Source organism: Eucalyptus grandis, chromosome 8, assembly GCF_016545825.1.
Source record: "Eucalyptus grandis isolate ANBG69807.140 chromosome 8, ASM1654582v1, whole genome shotgun sequence".
In the NCBI taxonomy this organism is placed as follows: Eukaryota; Viridiplantae; Streptophyta; class Magnoliopsida; order Myrtales; family Myrtaceae; genus Eucalyptus; species Eucalyptus grandis.
In genome coordinates, this window is record NC_052619.1 from 7,953,626 (window position 1) to 7,961,772 (window position 8,147).

An 8,147-nucleotide genomic window follows, 5' to 3' on the forward strand; every position below is an offset into this window, starting at 1 on the left:
TTCTATGGAGCCACTTCAGCTCACACGCACCATGTAGGACAATGACTTGGTAGTTAGCAACCACTGAATATTTTCTCGTTGTAGTGAGATCGTGTGGGATGAAAAACGACTACGACGATCTTAATACTCCAAGATTGAACAATGTAGTTATTCAAAAGAATCCACATAAGTAGCGTTACTAGAAAGTAAGGCTGCTCAGTTAGATTAGATAATCTTTTGTACAAAAAAGAAAAAAAAAATCTTTCAAAACTAAGAAGGACAATTTATAAATTTTGAAAGAACCTTTAGTAAAATACAAATCTGGAAGATTTCACTTCAAAATAAAGAAATCCTTAAAAGCAATAAAATAATTCCAAAAATCATAAATTTAAAGAATGGATCATCAATGACAAGAAATTTGAGAAAACACGTCTCATAGAGTTAGCCATAACAAAATCTTTATGCTAAGAAATAAAAAAACCTAAAATAACGAGTAACAAGGCCCTCATATCAATTATTGAGGCTCACAATACAATTTAAAGGGGTAAAGAGGTTGAACGAGAAACTATGAAGGAATTTTGTCGATTATAACAAATTAAACTTCACCAGTATTGGAAATAGTTTGACATAATCAGGAATGGTGATTATAAATAGATACATTACAAGGAGTAGTTATGATAATAAAGCGATAAATGATAGCACATTAAAATTTATTTTCCCTCTTTTCACTTATGCTCCCATCCCTTCCCCCTTCCCCCCCTTCCCCCAAAACCAATCTCTCTCTCTCTCTCTCTCTCTCTCTCTCTTAGGTTGGGGCTCACTGGCCTCCGATTGGGGCTCACAACGTTGAGCCTCAAGCTGCAAGCTCAGATCCAACGACGATTGTGGCAGTCGCATCAACCATAAAGCTCCTTTGCCTCGTTAATAGAGGGAACGACGGCAAAAAAACATGTGCTATCTATTGAAACGACTCGTGAGGCTGAATGGTGTGACAGTGTGGCATCCCAAAATTCATGACGACCTCTAGTTATATTAAAATCTATGAATAGGTGATGGAAGTACCATTAAGTTATTTTATAGCCATTTAATCCATAATTTGCAATAAGATTTATGGCCAAGCTTTTAATGAATAATTATGTGATAGGAAAGAAAATGCTATCATTGGCCATGTGTTTTATAAATTGGAATTTATGGATTTATGATTTCAAGTTTTATGGCCATATGAAATTGTAATTTAGTATTTATATAAGTGGGGATTTACGGTAAATTATTAAAAGTAAAAATGGACTTATTTAAGAAAATTTTGGGCCATTTAAGCTTGGACTTTACGCCCAAGTGTGTTGGCCTAAAGTGGGCCAAGAGACCCAGCCCATAGAGCCATGAAGTGGTCGACCAAGCTGGCCCAAGATTGGCCCAAGAAGAAGGCCCATCAACCTTGCATGTAATCAGACAAGTGGCATGAAGGAGGTGAAGCATGGTGGACACTTGTCTTCCTCCACAATTACACTTGTCCCTTGCCATTAGACACTTGTCCATCTTACATCAACTTAATCATTTTCTTTCATGCAAAAAAATAGAGTTAATTGATTAATCAAAAAGCAAGAAAATGGGAGGGGATTCTCGGAAGTAAGAGAGAGAAGAGAGACCGAGAGAAATTGAGAGTGAGAGAAACCGAGAGAAAGGAAGAAGAGATCGCGCAAGGAAGAGCTGCCCATCCGCTCATTCATCGCCGTCTGTGTGCCGTCGTGTGCTCGATTTTGGAGGCAAGTTTGAGATCCATATTCTGCTCTTGCATGCGTGTCTTGCATGTGTGATTGTTTGGTGGTAGATCTCGGATGATTAGAGTATGAGAAATCGAAGCAAATGTGGTTTGTTCTTGAAGATGCTTGCTGATTTCGTGTGAACCGCTCGACCCAGAATCTTGTGGAGGCTTGCATGCATGTTTCGAGCTGGATTTTGACTTTGATTCCTTCATTAAAGTTGTAGCCAACATCTTAAAATACAACATACTAAAATTTGGTATAAAATGGCGGATATTTAAGGGGTCAAACCCTCTTCCTACGAAGACACTAGATCCGGAACTGTTTTGCTAACCTTTTGGTAGTTTTGTGGGTTGCATGTCGATTTTTACCAAGAATCTCTCTTCGATTTCTTCATAAAACTTGTAGAGAACATTATAAATATTTACATACTCAAATTTGAAGTAAAATGAGCAAGTTTAGCCTAGTGAATCGACTTATTCTTGAAGACGGTAGATCTGGAAACACGGTACTGGACACACAAGACTTCTTGGACCCATATGGTGACTATTCTTTGGAAATTCGACTTAGATCCCTTAATAAAAGTTGTAGGGGACCTCTGGAAGTAAAACATATCCAAATTTCAGAGGAGAATAAGAAGAATGAGTAGGTGAAAACTCGATGTTTCGGAGATAGCTATACTAGACGTTTCGGTGCGAGAACCAGAAGCTTCGTACGTCTATAGAAAATTATATAGATCGAATCTGGCCTAGATGTCTTCATGAAAAATCTACTTTAGTGTCTTAAAAATAACCTGGTAAAATTTCATAATTTTCGGAGGTCGTTTGGGTATTTTAATCGAATTATTTCAAAGACTGCACAATCTGTTTCTATCCGAAATTGCATGCTGTACTTGTGTGAGTTATATCTTCTTGTGTGAAACTCTTTTGGGCATGTGTTCTTCATGAAATTGTTATCTTATTGTCTTGTCTATCACATGTCTTGGTTTCATGATTTTTGAGAGGCATATGGATATTTAATTTAAATGTTTTCTAAAATGGTACAAGCTGGAATTTGGTAAACTTCAAAAGGCATGATAAATGGACTATTCTAAATTGCATGGACTCCATGAATTGTATTGTTATGAATGATTGTGTCTTGCTGCATGCATGATGATGATTGGAGATGCATGTATGAATCAAAGGATGAAAGTGATCTTGTTTGCCATTACATCATATGCCATGCTAATTTTGAGACATAAATTGGTGAACATGAACAATGATAAATGAGAAAACTATTGGAGGCGGTTGATAATGCCCCGGGAGTGTCGGGATGCCCGGTGGCCTAGTGGCGTAATTCCGGAGGGTCCTCGAGAGTTTCGAGATGCCCGGTGGTATACGGTACATAATTCCAGAGGAGAGGGAATCCTGGTGGTATGTCAGTACGTAATTCAGGAAGCCCTGGAGGTTTGTGCCCAGGGGATGCCTCGTGATGCTAGTTGGGATGCGAGATACCCGGCCAAGGAGTGTAAATGCCGGATGCCCGGTTGTATCTTGGATACATGCTCGGAGGTTCCTCGTGATGCTAGTTGGGATACGAGATGCCCGAAATGTGGGGGTGCCGAATGCCCGGTTGTATCTTGGATACATGCCCGGAGGTTACTCGCGATGACTGGTTGGATGCGAGCGATGAATTGTGGGATGCAAACATTGGTCCCTGGAAGGAAAAGCTGATGAGATCCTTGTGAAAGATAAGAATTGAAAATGAATCATGTGCATTGGTGTATGCATATGGCATGATGCATGATCGGCTTATGAAAATAAATTGATGCTATTTGATATTGAAAATGCGATCATGAAGGCATGAATGGATCTCATGGTGATGTATTCTTCATAGCATGGATAATATGAATCATGGTGGTATGTGCACATATGGCATGGATATGCATGAATGCATGATGATGAGTGCATGGTGGTATGTGCACCTATGGCATGGTGATATATGCATGGATGCATGGTAATGATGATGGTACATGTGATATGATGATGATATGTGCATGGATGCATGGTAATGATGATGGTACATGTGATATGATGATGATATGTGCATGGATGCATGGTAATGATAATGGTACATGTGATATGATGATTGATGAATGCATGGATGCATGGTAATGATGATGGTACATGTGATATGATGATGATGGGTGCATGGATGCATGGTAATGATGATGGTACATGTGACATGATGATTGTAAGTGTATGACATGATGGTGGTGACTATATGATGATGTATGTACATGAGATATGATGACATGTGCATGATATCAAGGTAAATTGTGCATGGATACTTCAATGACACGTAATGCTATGATTGTTATGATTGTATTGTGTGATGCATTGAGTGGTTTATTGGATCCTTTACCTGCTGAGTAGTTGTACTCACCCCTTTTGGGAATAACATTTCAGACTATATAAGATACATCTGCTACCAGTAGACAGATTGAGTGATTGGATATGACCGTGAGGAGGAGGATAGCAAAGGAAGGAACTTTTGGACGTCGACACTGATCGATGGACTTTAAGTATATAACTGTAGGAGGAGATGTCGGTCATCTTTTGAAGTATAGCCGAGTATAAAAGACTACGGCATTTTGATGTACCGATGAATGATGTCTATCTGGTTTAAGTAAATAAAAATGTTCGGCTTTAACTTTTATAAGATGTTTAGTTGGTGTGCATCATTTTCTGTATATAGGGAAGGGAGTTAATGATGTGATTCTGTTATATGAATTGCGCAAGGGACCGATAAAAACAAAATGTAAACCCCCAGGTTGTATGGACCCACTGCAATTGGAATGGTATCAGAGTGACATGTTATAAGGAAAAGTGAAAGGTAAGCGAACTGTGGCGACCTTACGTATCAGAGGCCGTTGAGGGGTGCCACAGACAATTGGAGAGATGTGACTACAAGTTGGCAACAGAGATGGATTGCATTGAATAAGGCGGATGGGAATTAATGTTCATGTTTAGAATTTTCAGTGTGAATTCTGGAAAACAAATGAATGGTTTTAATAATTTTTAAGTGTAAAGGATTTCGACCCAGTATGAACGGAGTTAAATGCCTATATAATTTGGTATCAGTCACATTCACAAAGGCAGAGAGTACACAAAATGCTCATCAAGTTGACATACAAACTTTTATGAGTAGCACGATAACAGGTTTGGCACAAGAGGAGCCATCAAATTTTGACCGTAAAATAAAGGTAATATATATATATATATATATATATATATATATATATATATATATTCAAATATATCCTAAAACCGTTTTGTCTGAACTTTGGGACATAACATACTCAGAGTATTCTTTCCTAAATGCAAAAGAAAAAACTACATTAAAAAATTAGATAGCCCTTCAAGTGAAGAGTGTAGACTCGACTGCATCTCATAAGGAGTATTTGAGGAATTGATAGGTTGGTACGGTAGCTGTCCACGCCGAGTTGAGAGATTGGTGAAACATCCAACTACAAGATTAACTTATGTTTTGCACAGTATTTCTCAATTGGGAGTACAAGATGAGTTTAATGCCTACATAATTTGGTATCAGTCACATTCATAAAGGGGGAGAGTGCACGAAATGCCCATCACGTTTTTCTTTTTTCAAAAACTGCTTATCAAGTTGGCATACAAACTTTTATGAGTTGTACGATAATAGGCTTGGCACAGGATGAGCCATCAAATTTGACGATACAAATAAATGCAGCATAAATGTACATATACATATATATTATATACATACACTCCCTCTTTTTTCTTTCCCCCGCTCTAAGAATTCAAGGTTTTCTTACTTAAAACAAGAATATAAATTGATGTGGGCATGTCTAAACAAATTTATTTATATTCATTATCTCCCATCAGTCCGATTCTCCGATTCCTTACCTCTTTATAAGGAAATCAAACCTATCTACTTTCCTTTTTACTTGACACCACTTAAATCGATTCAATCAAATCTGTACCGGCATTTCTAAGTTAAACCAATATGTTGATTGTTCCAAAGTTGGAACCACTAAAGCAAAAAGAAGTGCTTATCAATCACCTTCTAAAGTTGAGATAAATGCATAACCAATCCGTGACATTTTGCCATTGATTGATCTAGTTCTTAACATCTTATTTTGATTAATTGAGTCCTTAATGTTTGAAAAACGCCGTAATCAACTCCTGAATTTTCTATTAACGGGTTTTGCGAGTCTTAAATGCTAGAAATCCTTTACGTCTCTCACATGGCCTTTCTCTAATGTTGCCTAGCCATGGACCGTAGAATTATACGTTGTTTTCAACGTTGGAAATCTAGTATGAGACTCGATTGAACATCTTTTTGCAAAATATTTAAAGGCTCAATCCATCAAAATAATATTTTAGGCATGAATTGACCAATGGCCAAAAGTTAAGAGCCCATTCTATACTTTTCCCTAGAGGGAGCATGATTTTACGATAAGACTAGGAATTGGATAATTGGACTGTCGTGACCTACCTCTCGGGGAGAGGAAATAGGTTTAGGGGTATTGCCTAAAGGATGGATTTATAGCCCTTGATTAGGCATGGGCTCTCCCAAGCCCATACCCCACGTGACATTGGGATATTCTAAAGAATTTCACAAAAAGGAGTCGCCACTAGCTTATTGGGGTTGACTAGAAACCAAGTGAGGTATGGGAGTATACCTCACTTCCTACGCAACCAGAGAATCTAGGGTTGGTGACTTGATTACACTAATTAACCAATGAGTGCCCTTTCGGTACCTAATCTTGTTCATTTTAAAAGAAATGATTTTTGTTAGGCAATTTGGATTCATTTTATACCTATCCACTAACATGTGAAGTGATCATGCGAATGCACAATCATTAAAGTAATAATCATAGCTACCAAGATCCTAATTGCAACAAAATTAAACACGTGCAATTAAACATGATTAGATATGCAAATTAAACATACGATATAATCAATATACGAGCAAATAACGGCTTAATTACACTAAAAATGGCAAAACATAGCAATTCTTAATCAAGCCCTATATTTTTTGGATTTAAGATTTTTTTAAAGCATATTTTTTATTTTTTTATTTTAATTTTTAAAAAATATTTTAATACTATAATAATATAACATATTTAAAAAAAACCGAGTGTGGCATCCCAAAATTCAAAGTCAAGCCATAAGGTGTGTTAAAGTCTCTAATTAGGTGATAAAAATTTACATGGCTTATGCTTTAGCCATTAGTCATTTAATTAGATGATTTATGCATATGATTGTGAAAATTTAAATTTGATAGATTAATAATTTATGCTTGGCCATGTACTTTATAAAGTAAATTTCAATAAACAAAATGCCACAAGACTTTGGCCAAGATGAAAATTGAAATCTAAAAATATTTATAGAAGAATTTCAAAAAAAAAAAAAAAGAGGAAAAAGTTAATTTTTGGGATGGGCCTTAGGCCCATTGGCTGAAGCCTTGATGGGCCAAGTTAGTCGGCCCAATTAGGCCCACTAAAAGGGGGCTGTCGCCGGCCCAATAAAAGCCCAACTCCAAGGCCCATGATGCATGCAAGTGTTGTAACAAGTGGCACAAAGAAGGGTATGCATTGGCCATGGTTAAGGCAAAGCAATCATTACAAATGATGAGCTTTAGGGGGGTATAAGAGGGAAGAGAGAGAGAAGGGTGGCCGGTCATTTGCTCGCCCAAGGAGAGAGAGAGAGAGAGAGTTGTGCGAGAGAGAGAGAGAGAGAGAGAGAGAGAGAGAGAGAGAGATCGAACGAGAGAGAGGGGGAGCGGCCGAGAGAGAGAGGAGGAGGAACCGCCGTGTGCCGCCATGTTCGCCGCCGTACGCTGTCGACCGACCGATCTAGAGGCAAGTGGGAGTCCTCTAGCTTCTCTTGCATGTTTGAATGTTGTTTGCATGTTGAATTCTTGGGTGTTAGATGAGAAATACCGAAGCATGGATGAGTTGTGTGTGAATGGTGTGACTGTTCTTGCTCGGATCTTGTGAGTCAGAATGTTGTTTGAGCTTGCATGTGTGTTTAGAGTCATATTTTGGCTTCGATTTCTTCATGCGAGTTGTAGCTAACATCTTGCACTACAAATACTGAAATTTCGTGGAAAATGATGGAGATTTGAGGGGTTAAAGTCTTATTCTACGGAGACCCCAGATCTGGAAAGATTTTACTGACCTTTGGTTGGATTTGTGGTTGCATGTTGGTTTGTGTTGAAAATATCACTTCGATTTATTCATGAAAGTTGTAGGAGACATCTTAAAATACAACATACTCAAATTTGAAGTAAAATGAACAAGTATAGCCTAGTAAATCAACTAGATCTTGAAGACAATGATTCTGGTGATGTATTCCGAGACACCCGAGACTTCATGGACATAGA